Source organism: Squalius cephalus (assembly GCF_949319135.1).
Source record: "Squalius cephalus genome assembly, chromosome: 10".
Classification (NCBI taxonomy): Eukaryota; Metazoa; Chordata; class Actinopteri; order Cypriniformes; family Leuciscidae; genus Squalius; species Squalius cephalus.
Genome location: NC_137131.1, coordinates 7,279,574 through 7,301,476, shown reverse-complemented (window position 1 = coordinate 7,301,476; position 21,903 = coordinate 7,279,574).

Here is a 21,903-nt window from a genome sequence, read left to right as displayed (position 1 = left end):
ACTTGATCTGTCTTTGATCTGTCTAATGTAGGAATGGATCTGATATACTCAATTTGCTTTATGGGTATCTAGATTTATTAATATAACCTACAAGTAACAATAACAGTTTTTCATAATAATTAATAATAATAATAATAATAATAATATAATTATTATTATATTATATTATATATACTGTGTGTGTGTTACGATAGGTGACTCAAAAACAAAGAAGAGCTGGATCCAAATGCTGTGAGTTTAATAATAAAATAAACATAACAACAAGTCCAAAACAGGGAACCAGGGAACAAAATGAGTGCACCAAACATAACATCCATGTAGGACAAGACGTGACAAGGAACACACACCAAAAAAACAAAAACAAAAAAAACTGGGTTTTAAAAAAACAAGGGGTAATTGCCAAACAAGACACACCTGGGAAAAATCAAAGAACTAATCAACAAGAAAAACTACAAAGAACTACAAAACATGGCGCAGAACAGGATATAACATAAAAGTCCACACAAGACCAAGAGAACACATTGCGGGATCATGACATGTATATAAAACAACAAACAAATATTACACATAAAGGCCTATACAAAAAATAATACATTATAAATATTCATAAAACAAAGAAACAATATAAATACAAATTTAGAGAGTAAACGATCAAAATTACAATTTTAAATCTAAGACAAATGCTTGTCAATTTCTGACTGTCTAATAGCCTGTCACGCCTACGTCTGGGCTAAGGCTAAATTCTTTACCAAGAGTATTTGTAACAAAGCTCATTGTCAGTGAAATCAAAAGCTTTTAGGCAACATGAGGATTATGCCTATTCAATTTCCAAGTCTTTAGAACAGAATGGCTGACTACAATCAGTTGATAAGCTGTTAAAAAAGCATTGCAGCATTAAACAGTCCATAAGGTGGCGACTGAGTCACACTCATAGGCTACTGAGCTTCTAGTCCAATGTTCTGCTATGCCAATTCTCCGAATGGTAATTTGAGAATTTGTGTTAGAAAGAATTCTATTGTGCTATATGGAAGAAAGAATGAACTTTGTGGTAATTTTCAAATACGCCTAACGGACTACTTGCACAAGTACTTCCGCGTTCTAGTTAAGCCGCTTTCCGACCAAGTAGTTACAGGAACTTAGTTCTAGGAACTGTCCACTTCTAAACAGTTCTAAGAACTACTCTCCCCCAAACTCGGTTTTGCTGTTTGCGTTCGCACTGGCCAAGTGGCCATAGGAACTGGTAGGCCTACATAGCGGGAGTTTCCGGTTAGAGCGTTCAGCGCACCTGACATATTTGAGAATGCAGATTATCACTATGTTTTATGGCTGCAATTGATTAAAACGATGATAAATGATCTCTGCATTGATTATCTTGAGCCTGCTGAAATGTTCCTATAAATATATTTTCTTTCCAACTGTGCATTATGAAAAATAAATAAGCTAAATACTAAGCTGCAGCATATGCTCATCTTCTCATTAACAGTTTTTTTTCTCTTTCTGACATTTCATACCTGTTGGGTTTACATTTTTAAATGAAATTGACTAAAAGGATTGCTTGTGTGTGCTGGTGTTTATTCCAGTCTTTTAAAATAGTTGAATGAATGAATGCTCCCGAGGTGCCTGCAACGATGCTAGGCTATTTAATCAATAACGTATGTAGCGTAGAGAATGACAGTCAACTATGAATATTAAAGCATTTTGGGCTAACATGTAAATAGTGAAAAGATTGACATTGAAAAATTTCAATGGTTAAAATATTTAACAAATGTTCCTTGTTATAATAATAACTGATGTTATTCATCTGTTCTCATAAACTTCAGCGTCGCGGTCACTAGTTTAGACGAACACTGACACCCTGTGGTGAAATAATGGCGAATTTTTAACACCTGCTGCTTTCTCAGATCGGCTTGGGTTGGATTAAAACTTCTGCACACAGTAAACATCAGAAAATCCCTTCTGTCAATAAAAATTGCCAATTTTTTTTATTCTTATTGAGGACACTCGTTTTAGGTGGTGTTTGTTCAACTCATTTTTACCATAGTAGGCTACAAGGCTACATTGAAAGTAAAAATAACCGGAAATAAGTAAGACATACTATTTCCAAACGGAAGTGCGTCACGAAGCTCAGTGCAACGTGGTCCATTACCTAAGTGTAATAGGTAGGGGCAGAACCGGCTCTGGGTAGGGGGAGACCGGGGATGGTTGTAACATGGGGAGAGTAACACCATTAATTCCACCAATCACTTCAGGATTTTCCTACATCCTCCCCGATCTAGCATGGTGATTGTCAAGGCTGGAAACAGGCACATGCAGAAGAGAAAAACAGAGTTTGACCAAGACTATATTTTGTTTAGTGTCTGTACTATTGCCGATAAAATTGTATTTCAAGCAATCCTAGGTAAGGGTAGGTAAACATTGGCTGACAGGGGTGGGGTGGGTTGTAACACTTATTTAAAAAGTGTTACAACCACCCCCTTACTAAGAGTATAACTAAGAATTTTCTTGATTTAAATGTTTTTAAAGAATGAATAGGGCATGGAAAAGAAAGACTGACAGAGGTGTCTCTGCCAGTGTTTTAAATAAAGTGGTTTGCATTGAGCTATTTAACAACTCAAAGCCAAAGAAGGTTTGGGTGAAATGCGCCCTATGCAGTTTCTCGGACCATCAAGCCTGCACTCCAGGGTTACCAGCATCATTCATCTGTCAGAACTGTGACTCTGATTAAGAATATACACACACTCACACGCACATTTGACATGGTATTTTTTGTTAGATTTAAAGATGTACAAAGATTTGAATTGGTTCCATTTGTAGTAAACAAATGTGAGTAATAATTTGACAAAAGTTTGAGAACTCAAGCTAAAAAAAATATTCGAGTTATAGGTGCTGAAGCAAAAAGTGTTACAACCGTCCCCGGTCTCCCCCTATTGTAATTTTAACTCTTTCCCCACCAGCATTTTTTTTTAAGTTGCCATGCAGACACCGCCAGCAATGTTAATCTTTTTCACAAAATTCCATGGCCCCCAGAATATTTGTTGTATGAAAACATGCAATAGGCTATATCAAAAGAAAATAGAGCATCTGTTTTTAAACAACACCAACAAAAAAAAAAAAAAAAAACATGTTATATTCTAGCTTCATGCATTTTTATTTTTTTATTTTTATTAACACTTGAATATGGGTAAGTTTCATAAAAACTACAACAACAACAACAACACCGTTCATGTCATAATGCTTTTATCGCTTGTTTCTGCTCCTTTTTAGCACTTGTCAAGTCGTGCCATTTCGTCAACTGTCAATGACGTCGTATTCACATTACCCTCGATTTCTGATTTTACTTCCGTAGAAACCATGGAAAGCCCTTTTTAATATATTATGTGGTTTTTTTTTTAGACAGGTGAGCAGCAGTTTGGATACTTTTATCAACAGAAAATTAATTGTTATATTGCTCTTATGTTTGTACCATGCATCAACACTATTTGTCAATTATCTAGCATAGCTTAATCAGAAAGAGCTTTATTTGTGGCAACAGTAATACAGCATTTTCTCCACCAATATATTTAAAAATTAATTACATGCCATTTAGCAACACAAGGCATCCAGCTTTTATTAATATGATATTCTAATATCGATCTAGCTTGCCGCAAAGTGCAAGTCATACCTGCCTCTGAGCGAACACAGAGTAACGTTACAATAACTTTCAACACACTCAAATGTATTTTAGTATGATTGTTTTTTGAACAAGTAAAACAGCGCTGCGTTACCCCAAAATTAGTAATTAGTATTTCAGGACTTGCGAGCGGCTGTTTAATTAGAATTAAATCAAATGAAGGGATCAAATGTAACTGAAACAAAGTTCAAGTTCAGGGAAGAAGGAGCTCGGACGTTAAACGTAACTTTAAACATAAAATAAACAAACTACAAAATGAAAGGAGTGGTAGTGCCCGACTGTGGCATATTAGCATAATAAAAACAGCAATGTAAAATGTCCTAGGCTTCAAACTCCCATTCAAGGCTCATTCACGCCATCATCAAGTTACGCCTTTGTTATTGTTTTGAATAAGCGACCTCTAGCGCCGAAACTTACATACTGTGCCTTAAAAGTCATTTCATCTGACATATTAAATATATTTGTGACCCTGGACCACAAAACCAGTCACATGGGTAAATTTTCTGAAATTGAGATATATCATCTGAAAGCAGAATATATAAGCTTTCCATTGATGTATGGTTTGATAGCATAGGACAATATTTGGCCGAGATACAACTATTTGAAAATCTGGAATCTGAGGGTACAAAAAAATCGAAACATTGAGAAAATGGCCTTTAAAGTTGTCCATTTATGTTTGTGATTTTGCTGCATTCACTCACAAAAATAAATGTTTTATGTCTTTATTGTAGGAAATTTACAAAATATCTTCATGGAACATGATCTTTACTCAATATCCTAATGATTTTTGGCCTAAAAGAAAAATCGATTATTTTGACCCATACAATGTATTGTATTGCCACAAATATACCCATGGTTTTGTGATAGGGTCACATTTTCATATTGCCTCCCCAAGTCCCAAAATAAAAGCTGTCAGTAATGAAACAAATAAATTCTTATTCAAATGTCTAAGTTCAAATATTTAATCAGGTTATACACCATTATATTTATTCCCATGAATGCCTGCTCACATTATGAAAGTCTTGATGGGATATTGCTCAGTATTTCACACTTAATTCTATGCCTTTTCTCCGCTTGCCTGCCAGACAAGTCTGATAAGATTTGTAACAGGGCTTATGTACCCAAACTGATCAGGCCACCCATGCAATAATGGACTGCAATGTTTTCTGGTCCCAGCAGTTCAAAGGCCACACAAACTAACGAGGCATTATGCACAGGGGTGCACTAATCGATGTGACAAAAGCCTCGTTTGACTGCCGTGATCTCTCTAAAGAAAAAAAAAAATTCACTGTGAATAAGCAGAAGAAAGCTGAAACCTTGGCACCACTCATGATATGCACTGCTTAATGTCTAGATCTATAATGTCTCTATTCAGTGGCCTCAAAAAGAATTTGTCCACACTTTGACCAAACTTAAAATATGAATGCCACTGCATTTATGACAAAATATGAAGTACTAACCTAAGTTTAAGGAAGGTTTTAAAAGTTTTGACAGAACGCGCCAATATGTTTTAATAGATTGTGGGCTGAAAGTTTGAAATGATGCCCGTGTAGCAGTGGCTGAATGAATACTGACACGAGCGCAAATACTTTTTCCTAGGAGTTAACAGAGGACAAAGGAAGACAATTGATTGAAATGTCAGAAGAACTTGACAAATTATAATATTAACATGATGGAACACATTCACAACCTGCTCAAAACATCTACAGAACTTCTAATCCATCTAATGAAACTAGTTCAAAAGACAAGACCAGACTTGTTTACATTGTGGCCACATAGAAGTTCCAGTTTTTCAGTTATTCAAATGTCCTTTCAAATTTCCACTGAAGAATTTCCACTGCCTCAACAAGCTAGATATGCATCTCGTGGGCAAGGAACTCATTTATATTTGTCACAATTGTAACATTCAATGGTAAGGCATTTAGATTTAAAATACAGATAGGTAAATATTTTACTCTTTTCCAGGCTCAGTACATTACTGATAAACGTGGTGAATCACCTGTTATTGTCTATAGCTAAATCATTGAGTTCACAGAACTAATAGATCATACCATTACAGTTTTATGCAATTTAGTCCGTTTTCTTTTAAATATATAAACTTTATATTACATATCTATTTTTTTTAAACATCCTTCTTTCAAAAATATATTTTATTTGAATTAAAATCAACAAATGTAACTTTCCCCCCATTATTCATTTATTACAAATTTTCAAATGGCTTTACATAGATTGTGCCTCTCTTTATGTCTTTTATCCCAGACCAGACTTTTAAGTAAACAAAGAGTAAAAACAAACCATTTTAACATTTATTATGTAAAATTACTCAATAAATAATTTTTACACCAAGACTTATAGTTTTGCCCCTAGTGATGTTTTATCAAAAGGTATAAGAATGTACTGGCTTACCAAAGTTCGTCATTTAAAAAAATGACATTTCTCATGTGATGCATGTGTAACCACTGTTGGACACTGTCAGACAAAATAAAGAAACTAGTGCAAACGGTTTGTTTGAGGAGAGTTCTAAAAGCCCACAGGATCAAAAGTACGATACGAAACACTCTTATCATACTATAACTCAATGTACGGATGTCTCTTACTGTGAGGCAGCTACTAGAGGCTTCAATATGCAGCTTGATAATTAAAAACATCATTAGTTTCACCACGTTATGCCCTGAAATCAGCATGCAGACAATGAAGCAATCAAATCATTTACTTCTAAAACCGATGATAGCGAATTATGTAAATACAACAAATTGCATAAGAACATCCACCACATGTTCACACTTGAACACAAAGGCTTCATCGGACATGAAAGAACATTTCCTCATTAGCTCTGGCTCCCCGAGGATAAAAGAATTGGGAGAGAGCTGGTCTTTTAATCCTGCTAATTGAATCAGTTGACAAAAGAAATGGGGGGGAAAGTTTGACCTGACAGATTCTGTAAGAGAACTTGAGTGCCCCCTTTTACCCCGAAAGGGGTTAAGATGGCTGTAAGCTAAGCCAATATTGTTGACTGACTGTATGTGTGTGTGTATTTTGCTAATTTTGTCCATACTGTACAGCTTTTAAATGAGCAATTCACAAAAAAAAAAAAAAAAAAATGCAGCATCGGAATAGTTTAACATGATTATCTTGGTTAGCACACACATGTTTCCATGATAATAAGCTCCTTTGTACATCACACAGAAGCAGAACCATCTTCCCTCAGTTCCTGTATTGTCTGGCCAAAGTTCACATTCTTCTATCAGTCTGAATATCCAGCAAGCTGATATGAGAGCTTTGAGTTTCTCTGGCAAAGTGCTGCAGTCACTCCTTATTGCCAGCATGGGATGATGATTGGAAAAAAGAAGTGTAAAACGTAGAATGCACAAATGCCGTATTCCTTTTCAGAGTGTCCTGCTGATATAATGCAATAATTCCTCTATTTCAGACATCTGGCTCAGTTTCTGAACATTTTGACCAGTTCTTACTCACCCAGCAGTTCAAATTACCACAGCTTGCATGTTAACCGTTCACTCTCCATAAGCAATAGCAGCTTATTCTCCTGTTGGATATTGTTCATTTTATAAAATCAATAATACGCTCAAAACACAATAAGTGTTTTCACAGTCTTTTTGGCTGTCTGGATTTTTTTTTTAAAAGATAGAATTAAATTAATTCCTTTAGTAAGGTTTTTCAATTATCAGGGATCACACCGACCTGTAGAGATCATTTAAGCAACAGTTCACTTAAAAAAAAAAATGAAAATCATGTTATTATTGACTCATGTTGTTCCAAACCCATATACAGGTTTTTTTTTTTTTTTTCACATGGAACTGGAACACAACAGGACAATCTTCATGCAGCTTTTTTTTCCATACAGCAATTTCCATGAATTATCTATCAAGCTTCAAAAAGACATAAAAGCAACAACAACAACAAAAAAAAAAAAAAAAAAAAAAAAAAAAAACAATAAAAGAGAATAAAATTTAAGAGCTGCAGCAAAGTGGAAGATTTTCAGTGAATAACATAATTTGGCCAATCAGCTTTAGAAGACTTGAAGAATTTTGACTTGGAGCTTGATAGACACGTTCACAATGAACACTAAGACTGTCAACTGTCTAACAGACTGTTAAATATTGTCTCCTTTGTATGTCACAACGAAAGAACTGTAAACCGAAACATAAATTGTTTTCATTTCAAGTGTTGCTCCTGTAAAATGATTAAAAAAACATAGTATTTAAAATAATATACAATGCAGGCAGTGTTCAGTGTTCTAACCAAATACTGTATCTATTATGTGAGGATGTTAAAACATCTGCTACATGACTTTCAGATTACAACTTTTTTTCATGTTAGCTAGTACATCCTTTATAATTCACACTTCAGTTCATTCAATTCGCTCTTCCTCTCCTACTAACCCTTATCTTTCTCATTTTTTCACCAGGTCATGAATAGTTTAATGACTATAATAATATACCTGAAAGTTAGTTCCTTTGAAGCAGGAGGGCACACATTAGGATCACCCCAGGGTCATTACAGCACTGCTAGCAAGAACGGGCAAGAAAATGAACTGAGCCCTTGCCTGGTGCGACCTGCTGATAGACTGACTTTAGGCTTTCTTCACTGGAGTAATAATGCTTACGCAGATCAAGGCTTCCTCTCCAGTTCAGGCAGCTAGCAATTAATCACTAGCCAATTACATATTCAACAATGTAATTATGTATTGCATTACTTATCACCAGAGGTGGAAAAAGTACTTCCTTACTTGAGTGATATACAGATACTACTGTTCAAATATTACTCCGTTTCAAGTGAAAGTTGTAAAGACCGATTTTTACTTAAGTAAAAGTACAGAAGTACTCGTTTTTAAAAGTACTTAAAGTAAAAAGTAAATGTCAATGAATTGTTTTATTATTGTTGCATTGTTGTATGTAATACTTACAGTATCTGAATCTATGCCTGCCTACCTACCCTCATATTAATATCACATTTATTTCAAGAATACAGTTCCAGTAGTGGGATTGAACATCCACAATGGTTTCGGACACCCAAATGACTGTTCCCTCAAATAGTGCCCTATTTAAAGTTGTTTGGCTTTTAGTATGAATATGTTAGCCTTACTGTTATCTCTAATCTTATGTGCTCCAAAACGATGACAAAATTCGCATTTAGAAGACCAAACCCAACGTTGAAAATGAAAATCAGGTTGATGTCCCAACCCAACGTCAGATTGACGTTAATCTCTAATGTTGGACAGACATTGTATTGTGGTTGAAAATGAAAATTGTGTTGACGTCAGAAACCAACATCATTCTGTCCGACGTTGGATGTTGACATCAACCAGAGGTCAGGTTCTGACGTCAATCTGATCAAATTTCCAACCAAAATGCAACCCCTGCAACCAAAATCATCCCCTGACTGACATTACTACTTTCTACTCAAGGACCTTGAATGAAATGTAGTGGAGCAAAAAGTTTCCAGAAAAAATAGCACTCAAAGATACTCAAAAAGTGTACTTACAGTCCTCAAGTAAATGTACTTTGTTACTGTCCACCTCAGCTTATCACTAATTACTCTCTAAATCCCATAACAACCTCGACCAGTAAAACAATACAAGGTTAGACACAAAACAGCTCTTTTAATTCTTTCAAAGAAATAATATAAAATTGCATAAATTATACTTGAATATACCAAAGTATTTACAGGGAGAAGGTTACATTAAAACACACATTTTAACATTAGACTAGATGTTGCATCCACTATAAATCCACTATTGTTTTATAGCCTATACAATAGTCTATAATGCAATTACATCAGAAGTAACTGTAATTAAATTACAGAAAATATAAAAATTGTACTTCTAACTTTACTTTTTCATGGGAAAAGTAATTAAATCACAGTAATTAATTACTTAGTAGTGCATTACACCCAACATTGAGTTCAGTTACCTAAAAATCAGTGATTCAATTCACAAAAAGAATCAATGCGCTAATAATAAAGTGTACCATTTAAAAAGTATTAATCATGTGTTGTTAAGATAGCAAAACCGTCTTTTGAAGCATAGGTGTCGGAACACCATTCAGGATTGTTCTGGCCTAACTGAAGATGTAGATATTGCAAAATCCTGGAAATAATTTGGTTTCAGGAGAGACTTCCTTGTGCTAAAGTAACTTTAGTTCAAATGGCCACATAACTAGATTAGTCATGGATCATAGAGAATTTAAAATGTCAGTTGCATTTGTGTAGAGACCTTGTATGCAACTGACACATGGATTGAGTTTAATGTATGCTGCATTTTTTTAGCAGGGTCCATGTTATTGTCCAGAGATGGCAGTTTCGTTTCTTGGTTATCAAATGCAGATGACCATGCTGTTTTCCCACGTCAGACTGGGAATATTGTAGGCATAAAGACACATTTATTTGTTTGTTTTGTCATCATCCTGTTTCTGGTCCCACAGTTTTGAAGAAGGAAGCTTTTAGATTTACTTTTGTGTGTTTCAGCAATCACAAATGCACTTGCATCTACACACAGAGGTCAACACAGTATTTCGCCTATATTAAATTGTAGGCATTACAGCATTTATTATGAACTCAGATCTAGGTCTCTGGTCATACCGTATCATCTCACAATAACAAAACAGAATGTATATTCTGTATATATAGTTTTTTATTTTTTTCAAAGAGCAGATTTAGAACAGCATGAGCATAAGAAAATGATGAATTTTCACTTTTAATGGTTTGACTAATCCAGATTCAAAAATAGAATTTTCTTAACTATTCTTGACTCTTAATTATTCTAGCTTATCAAATGCCCCTCACCGACCTCGTTCGCACAGCCTCATTATTGGGCAAAGCGGTCTCATTTATAAGTTTAGATCTGATAAGTCATCTGGAAGTTAAGCTTATAGTCATGGGATGGTTATTTTAATCTGAATTCCACAATTTTCCCATTTACCGAGTAACTCGTCTGAGAAAAAGATGGCATACTATGTTTTTTCCCCCACTTTTTCCACAACTCTCCTCCTGTATTTATCTAGTTTAGCATTCTCCTCAGTCACTGAAAGAAAACCTGTCTAAAACAAAAGCAAATCAGTCGAACAACAATGCTAATTACTTGTTCTTTAAAAGGTCATCTTTCCCTTTCATAGAATTAGCATATGTTAGTTTATAATTGCTGCACTGCACCCTGAGTTAGTTTCCTTGACATTGTTTCAAATAGCACAATGATGCTTTACTTTAAATCAGAAAATAAAACAAGCAAATATAGTTTTCTTGTGAGTAGCTCTAAAGTTAAGCCTTGTTGATTACAAGCTATTATTAATATGCACCATCCGCAAAAAAACATCTCACTTTGAATTATATGGTTTGAATCCTAATTTGCACTTATTACAACTGATTTGAGAGCAGAACATGCAGATGTAGCGGATCTCGTCTCACACCACAAGAAAACCCCCACGACACCACTGGCTTCGGTGGACCACGTCTGCAGTTTATTGACAAGAGGACAGACAATTAACACACACGCCTTCAGGTTCACTCTCTCTCTCTCAGCTGACTCTCTCCAGTCACAGGCTGTTCTGAGAGCAGGCGCGACCGGTCCATTATCAATGACGTCACTCACAGAACAAACTCAAAATGTTAATTATAAATAAAAATACACATTTTCCTTGTTGCAGAGCAAAATAAAAATTGCATTGAGAATGTTTAAAGTATTTGTTTTGACTTATATAACCGATTTAATTATTGAACAAATAAAAGTTTGCTGGAACAGTTACCATGAAAAACTCCATTCACTACACAGAAATACACTTAATTTTTGTGTATCCTACTGGGATGCAACAAACAACATTAAGAAAGTATATGCAATGAAAAGAACAAAACAAAAGCTGTGAGACATATGCCTAAAAACTAAACTTAAATTGCTTGATAAAAATACCAAGATGTGCATAAGAATCAACCCATAACGTGTATTACATGAGTTTACAGCAGTGTAAAGGCAGACACAGATTGCTATTAGAAGCACAAAAAAACTGCTGCAACACAACTATTTTGAATAAAACATTTCGGAACTATGGTTATCCGGACCACACCTATTTGGGTAGGGTGGGTTTAGGTTAACCGTATAGAGAGCCTAAGTCCCTCCCCTTCCGGTCGACCACCATGGGACCTTATTTCGGAAAAATATTGTATGGGAGTCAATGGCTAGAGACAACAAATATTTTGATCTCGTTTGAATTGTGCCCTGATTTACACATATGATGTTTGTCAATTTAAAAGATACATTTTAAAGTCAAGAAAGTCGCAGCTTGATGTAAAACTGCTGAGGTATAAGACTGTGAAAATACGTAATTACAAAGACTACAAACCCAGAAGGCGCACATGGGACGTCATACCTTTTCTCTCAATGAATGAAGCTAACTTTACTGAAGCTAACGTCTGTCATTTTTTCTATAGTCTTACATTATAATCGTAACGTTACGCCGTCATGCCTGAGTGTTTTGAGCCAGAATACACACATACGAGCAACGGATCTTGTGACGTACATAGTGCGAGACGAGAGATGTAGTTCATTGAGCGATTTTCACATAAAACTAAACGTTACTCTTCTGTTTTATGACAAACTGCGACTTTCTTGACTTTCATAATTACCTTTTAAATTGACAAACAGCATATGTGTAGTTCAGGGCACAGTTCAGACGGAATAAAAAGATAAGTTATCTCTCGCCATTGACTTCCATACATATTTTTTCCGAAATAAGGTCCCATGTGCCGGAAGCGGAGGGGCGGGACTTAGGCTCTCTATAGTACATTTACGTGTGGTCACGTGTGGTCGTCCGGATAACCGTATAGTACCAACATTTCAAATCAAGTTTTTTTTGTTGTTGTGTCAAACTGCTGAAGATGCTGAATAATTTTTTTTCAGGCATTTCTTTTTGCAGCAGCCTCATGCCGGATTTGTTGTGTAGCCTAACTCCTACACCGGATTAATGGACAGAAGTAACGCGCGTCGTAAAGGTACACTGTGTAACTTTTGGTTCCTGGGATGGTTTTTGCGGGAAATTTCGTACAAACTTCATTCTCCCGTGCATGTCTCGTCATATCCATAAATAGATAAAAGTTGCTCCAGTTACTTGAAGCGTGTATGGTGTATGGAGGGAGTGACAGTTAGTAGTCTCAACGTTGACATGGAGCACGCTAAGTCTCGAACCTTCGGGGAATCCCCCTTTTACAAAAACGCCAAACAGAGTCTGTTGGCAAAAAGAGAAGGAGACAGCACTCGTACTAAAATGAGAAACAACTTTGGCTTGGATTTTTGAAGATGGCGAGAACTGGGGGATTTCAAATGTTGTGGTAAAGTGACACGGAGATTGTGTTTTTATTTCTCAACAGCAGGTGAGTAAGGTAATTTGTATTTTAACAGATAAGTTGCCATGTCGCTCTCTAAGAGTTCATTGTAAAGCTCTATCGATTGTGAAGGGTAGCCTACGTGGTTGTTGTTGTAGCCAGGGCCGGAGTGGGGCCACTTTTCAGCCCGGGAGTTTCAGGCCCAAGACCGGCCCAGTTTTTCCATGGTGGAATTCCAAATTAGCACTTTTTTAAAATTGGATAAATGAAGCAACAGTTCAGCTCGTACTATTGTGTAGTTAGTATTAATACCATGGGTAAACAAATAATGTAAAGGTTAAATAATAATTCACTTAGACTTTATAAGAAGCATAAGAAGCAATTGCAACTTTTTCACACAATTCTGACGTTATATTTCGCAATTCTGACTTTATATTTCGCAATTCTGACTTTATAACACGCAATTGCTACTTTATATCACACAATTCTGACTTTATATCTTGCAGTTCTGACTTTATAAGCAATTGCGACTTTATTTCACACAATTCTGACTTTATAATTTGCAATTCTGACTTTATAACACGTTTTATGATTTTATATCACACAATTCTGACTCTATATCTGGCAGTTCTGACTTTATAAGCAATTGCGACTTTATATCACACAATTCTGACTTTATATTTCGCAATTGTGACTTTATAACACGTTTTATGACTTTATATCACACAATTCTGACTCTATATCTTGCAGTTCTGACTTTATAAGCAATTGCGACTTTATTTCAGGCAGTTCTGATTTTATATCTTGCAATTCTGACTTTATAAGAAGCAATTGCGACTTTATATCACGCAATTCTGACTCTATATCTCACAATTCTTTATAACACGCAATTGCAACTTTATTTCAGGCAATTCTGACTTTATATCTCACAATTCTGACTTTTTAACACGCAATTGCGACTTTATTTCAGGCAATTCTGACTTTATATCTCGCAATTCTGACTTTTTTTCTCATGTAAACTCGAGATAAAAAGTCGCAATTATCTTTTAAAATGTTTTATTCTGTGGCGGAAACAAAGCTTCCATAGCCTACCTCCTGGCCTCTTCCTCCCATCCATCCTCCCTGACGCGTATACCGTTACGGCCGGCCCAGGCCAGCTATCAGTAGGCGCCGGCGGAGCCGCGGTAGCCTCCCTGAGAAAACGTTTTGAAAAGACTGGCTATGGACCCAACCATTTCTATAGGAGGGGAGGGGAGAACTCCCTCACATGGTACAACCCATGCTGAGTTGCGCGCTGTGGTGGCAGAATGCGGAACAACGTGTGTATCCTAATGTAACTAATGTGACATTGAAATGTAAAAAAAAACAACAAAAAAAAAATCCTCGACCGGCCCAAAAGTGAAGCGGCCCACCGGGAATACTCCCGATTCTCCCGATTACCCACTCCGGGCCTGGTTGTAGCCTACTAGAATTGAACTTCGGTGGTTGATGATGAACAGTACAAGAACAAAGGACGCATGATCGCTTAAGGCTGAAATCTCGCAAACACTTTTTTTGGCATAATTTTAATAAAGTTATAAATATCTGGAGAAAGCCTGTAGTGGCATATTTAAAGACCCCCCAGTGGTGAAAATCATGTTTTTAATGTAGTTTATGTCTATGCGGTGTTTTTATTATTCTCTGAGCCAAACTATGTGCAAATTCATGATTCAACAACATTGCTGAGTATGTTCTCCTTAAAACTGCAATGAAAAAAGTCTCAAAAACGTGGTTTGAAATTCTTACTTCACAAACTACTTTGTAGTAGCCTAACCAATTATGTAAATTATGTGCCGGTGGGCTTTGGTTTAGCATTTATTGCATATTAGCATCATTAACTATGCTCTGAAGCAGGGAAATCTCAAGAGTAGCCAGGTTATCCTGCTATATTTTTCTATTGATATGAAAAATCAGGTAGGCTACATTTAGCAATATAGCGGTAGATTTGTGTTATAATGTTATGATGAACTATGGTTTCTCCACTGATGTTTTAAGTTGTACAAAGCATTTCTAAGGATAGCCTACTGGTTTTCAGAAGGCAGCTGTCTGACTCCGAGATGGCGAACGGGAACATGGTTTGTGTAACATTAGAAAGATATCATTGGCTGTATTAAGCAAAAGGCTAATCATATGAATTACCGTTATGTGTCCGATGTTGTAAAGATCGAGGCCTGCATAAAACGCATTACCATTCTGATACATTGACTGATACGAGTCAGTATAATTCACTCTTCCACTTCTTCTTCTGAATCAGTTTCTGGTTCAAACATATGGCTAAATTAAATCAGTATTTCCATTGTCATTGTGCAGCGTTTACTACAATAAAGTTGACCGAGTGGTTCTCTGAGTTAGTGTGAGGGAACTGAGGTGGGGCTCATTTGCATATTCATGGATACATTTATGCATTCAAGCTATTTTATGGCATGAAGAAATGTTTTCACTGGCAAAAACGTTTAAATATGTAATTTTGGTGATCAAAGATGAGTTTTAAGGGATAAAAATTATTGACTGCAGGGGATCTTTAAAATAATCTTAATTTTAACAAAGTGTAAAGATACATACTTATTTACACAAATACTAAGTAAATACAGTATTTTAATAGGTTATGACATCTACAATGTTGTTTTATTTATTTTGCATTGGATGGTGCTGTCCCTGCCTAATATATGCTGAACGGTCAGTTCTCATAGTTCTCACTCAAGATGTGTTCTATGTCCTTGTGTTCCTCCAAGTTCTTTCTTTCAAGGTAACCTGTCAAGACCGCTTTCCAATAACACAAGACAATAACACAAGTCTTTGCATTCTTAGAATTGAGAAACAGCCAGCGTAAAGCTAAAATTATCTAGGCAAAGTTTAAACGGGGTCTGTACTTTCAGATGTTCAGTATTGATTTGTTTTTCTTGATAGCTTGCAGGTGTTTCCAAGCCAGCCACGCTTGAACACGTAATTGGTGATCGCTGTTGCTCTGGGTGATGCTGACAGGTGCACACTGCAAAATGACTCACTTCCCTCCCCTTCTCTCCTCACTTCTCTGTCCACTCACTTCTAAAACAGTCAGGTATTTTCAAATTGTTCTAGAATGACCTTTACTTCATCAGACTGATGTTAAATGACTCAAATTGAACCCCAAGTTTATTGGATTAGTCAGTGGATAGAGGGTTGGCTGTGCTTACCTTGATTTAATACTGATAGATTTTTCTTATTCTTTAAAATTATTATGCAACAGGGACACAACATATTCCACAAAATCTAAAAAAAATGTTGCCAATAAATGAGTGTTTATAAATGCATTTACACCCTTATGGACTGACATACTCTATGATTATTTATTAATCTGATACAATAGATAAATAGCCAGTTAACAGCAGCAAATCGAAGAAAAAATAAGTATAATATTGAAAAATGTATTGACAAATTGCACCATTTAAAGAAAACAAAGTGTAGCTCCTTCATTACTGACTGTTAGACTGAGTGCCAACGCCACTAAAACTCCTTTGGTAACTATAAATGAGATCTATTTAAGCAGGCGGAGATGGTTCCTCCTCTGTTCAGGTGTAAAATATTGTTTATTTTTTTGGGGGAAATATTTTAGATTAAATGCAGGATGTTTTAAATTTCACAAGTATTTATTATAGAAATTAGTAAAATATAGAAAACATTCCATTCTCCTATTGAGAGCATCATTATGCATGTCTCACGTTGCTTGCGTGTGGTATTACGAATTGATGCTGGAATGGATCGCATTGAGAGGTGAATGGGCCAGATAGTGTATCTCTGCCCTTTTTCATTTCCTGTAAGTGAAATACCCATGGTGTAAAGTTCCAGCAGAGATGGAGAGATTTTCATGGATATGGGCAGAGATAAGGAATAGATTGTAATAGCTGTTGGCTGCCTGAGGCTCATCATGCCTTGCATTCTAAACAGGGCTTAACTTTGAGTATTTCTGCAACTGATAGGCTCTTGTGAGTGGTTCAGTTCTCATGGAGATGTTTATCCAATGACCTCCCCCATGTATTTAAGCTAATTAATGAGGTGTCAAAGCCATAGAAATGAGAATGAATCCTTATGGACAGGAATTGACATGATGTATTGCAATGGTTACTTTAAGGTTTTCTTTTTTGATTCATGTTGTCACAAATAGCGCATAGGCTATTCCTTAGTAAGAGGATGTGCATTGGTGTTTTTTTAATGCCAGATCATTGAGTATTCCCGCCTCAGGATCGTATCTGATTGCTGAAGAAGTGCGAGTCATTCTCTGCTGGGGAAGATTGATCACCCAGGTTGGCATTGATTTATGTGATACAAACAAAATAGCTTAATATATAAATATATAAACATATAAACAAATAACAACTTAGGTGGTTACACATTGCTCATTGATTGCTGAACTGGCAGAAGAGTCATCTTTTGTAGAAAACGTCAAAGGTCAAGAATCTGTCATTTCTTTATTCTGTATGTATTTCTTCTGTGGAACACAATACAATATAATTATTTTTGTCTTTACAATGAAAGTCAATGGAGTATAATGTTATTTTGGACCCCAGTGACTTTCAGTATATGGACAAAAACATTTTTCAAAATATTTCCTTTTGTGATCTACAAAATAAAGAAACTCATACAGGTTTGAATTGACATGAGCGTGAGTAAATGATGACAGAATTAACATTTTTCGATGAACTACTCCTAAGGGAACGCAAAGCCTATCAAGGAATTTCTTTGGAGATTAATTACGAAGCCATATAGACTTTTCAAAGCAATCAAGTGATAAATGCTATGCTCTGTATAAAGCTGGCTTGTTTTAACATTGAAAAAGTACATCACCTTTAAGGCTTAAACTGATAATCTTCCTCTCTGTTGGACCACTCCAATTTAATTCACGCTTCCTTTGGCACCACTATGCAAATAATTGCGTAAAGGATTTGAAAAACATTACCAGAAATGAGATTTAAGCCGAGGGGATTTCGATCTGTTTCTCTCAAAAAGACACCATATGGCTTCAGAAGACTTTGAATAAGTATAGAAGCTTATCGGCATAAGATAGATAGTGTTTCACCTTTTGTGTTTCACAGAAGAAAGAAAATAGTATGAGACAAGAATGTTAGGGGAGTGACTATTTTTAGTGAACTATTGCTTTGCATCAGATATTAAAAGTCACTTTCATACTCCCTCTCATTTGTCACTGTCTACTGTATTGAATAGATTTGAGTACATGTATAATTCATAGTCTGTATTTCTAAGGTAGCAACAAAGAATGTTAAGCACACATCTGATCATCTGTTATGAATCTGATAATGAGATAATTAATTATAATATATTGCAAAGTACTCTGTATTGCAAAGGAGTGTGCCGCTACTGTAGAGTGTGTGGGGCTTTGGTTCTGTCACATCTACCATCTGTCCTGCAATGAGAGACCCGACGACTATGGTTTTGTTTTGGAGAATAAATCCAATCCCGTCCCTGTGACTCGATTCGGCTTTATATTGACATCGTAGGGTGTGGAACGTGGTGAGGAAGACTGATTAGCTCTTAGCCACTGCATCTCATTTATCCCAATTACACAGAAGACTGCTTGTGTAGGCAAGCTATAACTAGAGGAGTTACGTTGGTAATGTCACCCAGATGGTAGTAAGGTTTAGGGGGTGTTTAATGGAGGCCAGCTATTTTCAGCTGTGCAGTAAATGTCACTCCCTGGCCTCAAGAGGCGCACTATAGCAACTGAGGCTAGAGGCTGCAGTCTTTGACCCTGTTTACACCTGATATTAACATACGTTTTGGTCGATCGGATCACAAGTGGACGACGCTAAATACAGGTGTAAACGGGGTCTAAAACTTTTTAAGCTTGTCACTTTCGACCACTTCCAGAGGTAGTCGAAAACACATTTGATCGGATTGCTTTCGTAGTGTAAACGCTCATGTGGTCGAATGTGTTCGAACTGCCACAGAAGACCGCCTACTGACCGAATGGTAAACATTATGGGAAGTGCGCTAGCCAGACTAAAGAGCCAAATTTGGTATGAAAATTTGCTACCAACTACTACCAAGCACAATGTTCTCTGACCATTTCTGATTTCTAACACGCACTCACCGCGTTTGGCATCGTCTTGCGGCTGTCAGAGCAGAAACGAAAGCTGCTACCCTCCATATGGTTTTGCCGTCGTGTAGATCTGAGAAAAGATCTGAACAAGCCTATACATTTACCTGCACATAGACCCTCCGATTGGAAGAATGGCCAACACTGCTATTACATTTAACATCAATTCACTATAAGCTTTAATTCTACTATAAGCTTATATCTACTATAAGCTTTCTACTATAAGCTTTAAGTTTTAATTAATCAGTACCACCAACGAAATCTGGGGCAAGTAAAGAGGTATTTTGTCTAAAGCCTTTCTCTGTCGCAGATGTGCAATCAGCTCTTGTTGCTTTGGACCCTAGTAAATCTCCGGGCCCGGACAGTCTAGAGCCTTATTTTTTGCGAATAGCTGCTAATTTTATTGCTAAACCAATTTTAATTATTTTTAATCTCACCTTAGTCTGCAATGAGATTCCATTAATCTGGAAATCGGCCTATGTACTCCCTCTTTTAAAGGGTGGTGATTCTGCCCATTTGGATAATTATAGACCGATCTCTAAGTTACCAATTTTAGCTAAAGTTTTAGAAACTCTGGTTGGTGATCAGTTAAAGGATTATTTGGTTTCCAACCACATTTTGTCTGACTTACAGTCTGGGTTTCGAAGGCAGCATAGTACTATTACTGCAACAATGAAGGTCATTAATGACTTTATTGAAGCAGTGGACTGTAAGAACACCTGCGTAGCTCTTTTTATAGATTTATCTAAAGCATTTGATACAAGGGATCATTGCATTTTATTGGAAAAGCTACATAATATTGGTTTTTCTGACCATACTGTAGATTGGTTTACCAATTATTTGGCAGATAGAACTCAGTGTGTTTATTCGGACAATCTCAAGAGATAATACCATTGTACTTTTTTGTTCCATTGTTGTCTTTGAACCAGAACCGGTTCAGATTTTACCTTTTGTGAATCCTAAAACATTTAGAATTCAGACTTCATATGTCTGACAACAAGGAAGCAAACTCTGCCAAATATTTTAATCATTCTCTCATCCAGATGAAAACAGCCCATCATAGTCTTCCCATGAGAAAACAACTGCCTACTGGTTTCCCATAACCAATTTTCCAGGAGGTTTAAACTTCTTCAAATGTACTCCGGATGGTCTGTTTTTTTTTATTTTAGTCATGGAGGACAATACATGCAATGTGTACAAAGTATGCTTGTCGTGACTTTACCTCTCAGTTCTTATTTCTTCTAACAAACCATATATGCTTCTAAAATGTGTGTGTTGTGTAATTTGTGGCTAGAGTCTTCCACAGTTTTCAATTTTGTATTCTAAGCTTTGAAAAGCAGACAAAGACAGTGAAATCTCATGAAAATGAATTATAAAATGAAGCGTGAAATCTGTAGTCAGATCTGTGGGTCTTCACCTCAGCAGTGGTGCAAGAAGGATCAAAATCTGCTCTGAGGAGAGCTTAGCTGGATGGGAAAGCCCTACAGTTTATTTTAAACAAATCTTTGTGCACACAAAGTGTGTCTAAATAGAGTCATGCCATCTCAATTTGATATGGGGGGAATAGGGTGTTGGGATGGGAATGATCATTGGAAAGGTTGGTGGTTTGTGCAAGAAAGTGAGAGAGCATAATAAACATCTAAAAATGTTTTGGCCATGTTTATATACATGTATGTACTTAAATATAATAAGGCAATCCCGTATTTGCAGTAAATCAAAAACTGTCTGGAACAGATTATAAAGTTTCAGGCCATTCTAACTTTGAAATACATTTAAGGAATTAAGGATTTGAAAGATTATTCAACAATGATAGTGAGACTATTGCTACAAGTTTCTCATCTATTTTATGATATAATACAGATTATGAAAACTGATAAAAATATTTCTTTGGGTGTTCACACTTGGCATGTTTGGTTCGATTAAAACGATCTCTGGTGCGATTGCTCTGTTAGTGCGGTTCAATTGAACAAGTGTGAATGCTGCCATCCGAACTCTGGTGCGCACCAAACAAACGCACCAAAAACAGGGCGTGATGTCAAAAGATGTGACTCTAAAAAGGACAAAATGCTCAAGCATACCTGTTTTCTCTTGTTATAGTCGCAATGTTGCCCAATACAGTTCGTTACAGGCATCAGAACCACGTCTCCTCACAGCAGATGTTCATTTGCGTGTGTGACGGAGGGATTCCTGCAGCTGTTTTAACTCTTTTACACATTTTTATAAGCTCTTCACGAGTTCTCAGCTGGTCAAAAAGTACTATCATATGTAGGCTAAGCACATACAATAAACGTATTTAGCCCAGCACACAGCATTGTTTTCGATGTCCGGTAAGTTACTTGACGAAATATATGTCATAAAAGCAGACCAATCAGTTTGTATCCCTATGCCTTTAGGTTCAGTATTAAAATTGCCAATGTGAACGCTAAACGGACAAGGACTAAATGCTTCTTGTTTTTTTGGTCCAGACCAAAAGAACCAAGCAAACCGAACTACAAGCGTGAACACACCCTTATACGAACTCTGGTGCGATTGCTTTGTCGATTAATTCGTCAACTGAACCCTGGTGCACACCAAACAAGCGGACTGAGGGTGTGTGTACACGTGCCATGTTTGGTTCGATTAAAACGAACCCTGGCGTGATTGCTCTGTTAGTGCAGTTCATTTGAATAAGTGTGGACGCTGCCATACAACCCTGGGGCAGACCAAACAAGCTGACCGAGACTGCTGAAAAGAGGGGTATCGGTCCACTTCCAAACAAACTCCGGTGCAGTTTTGG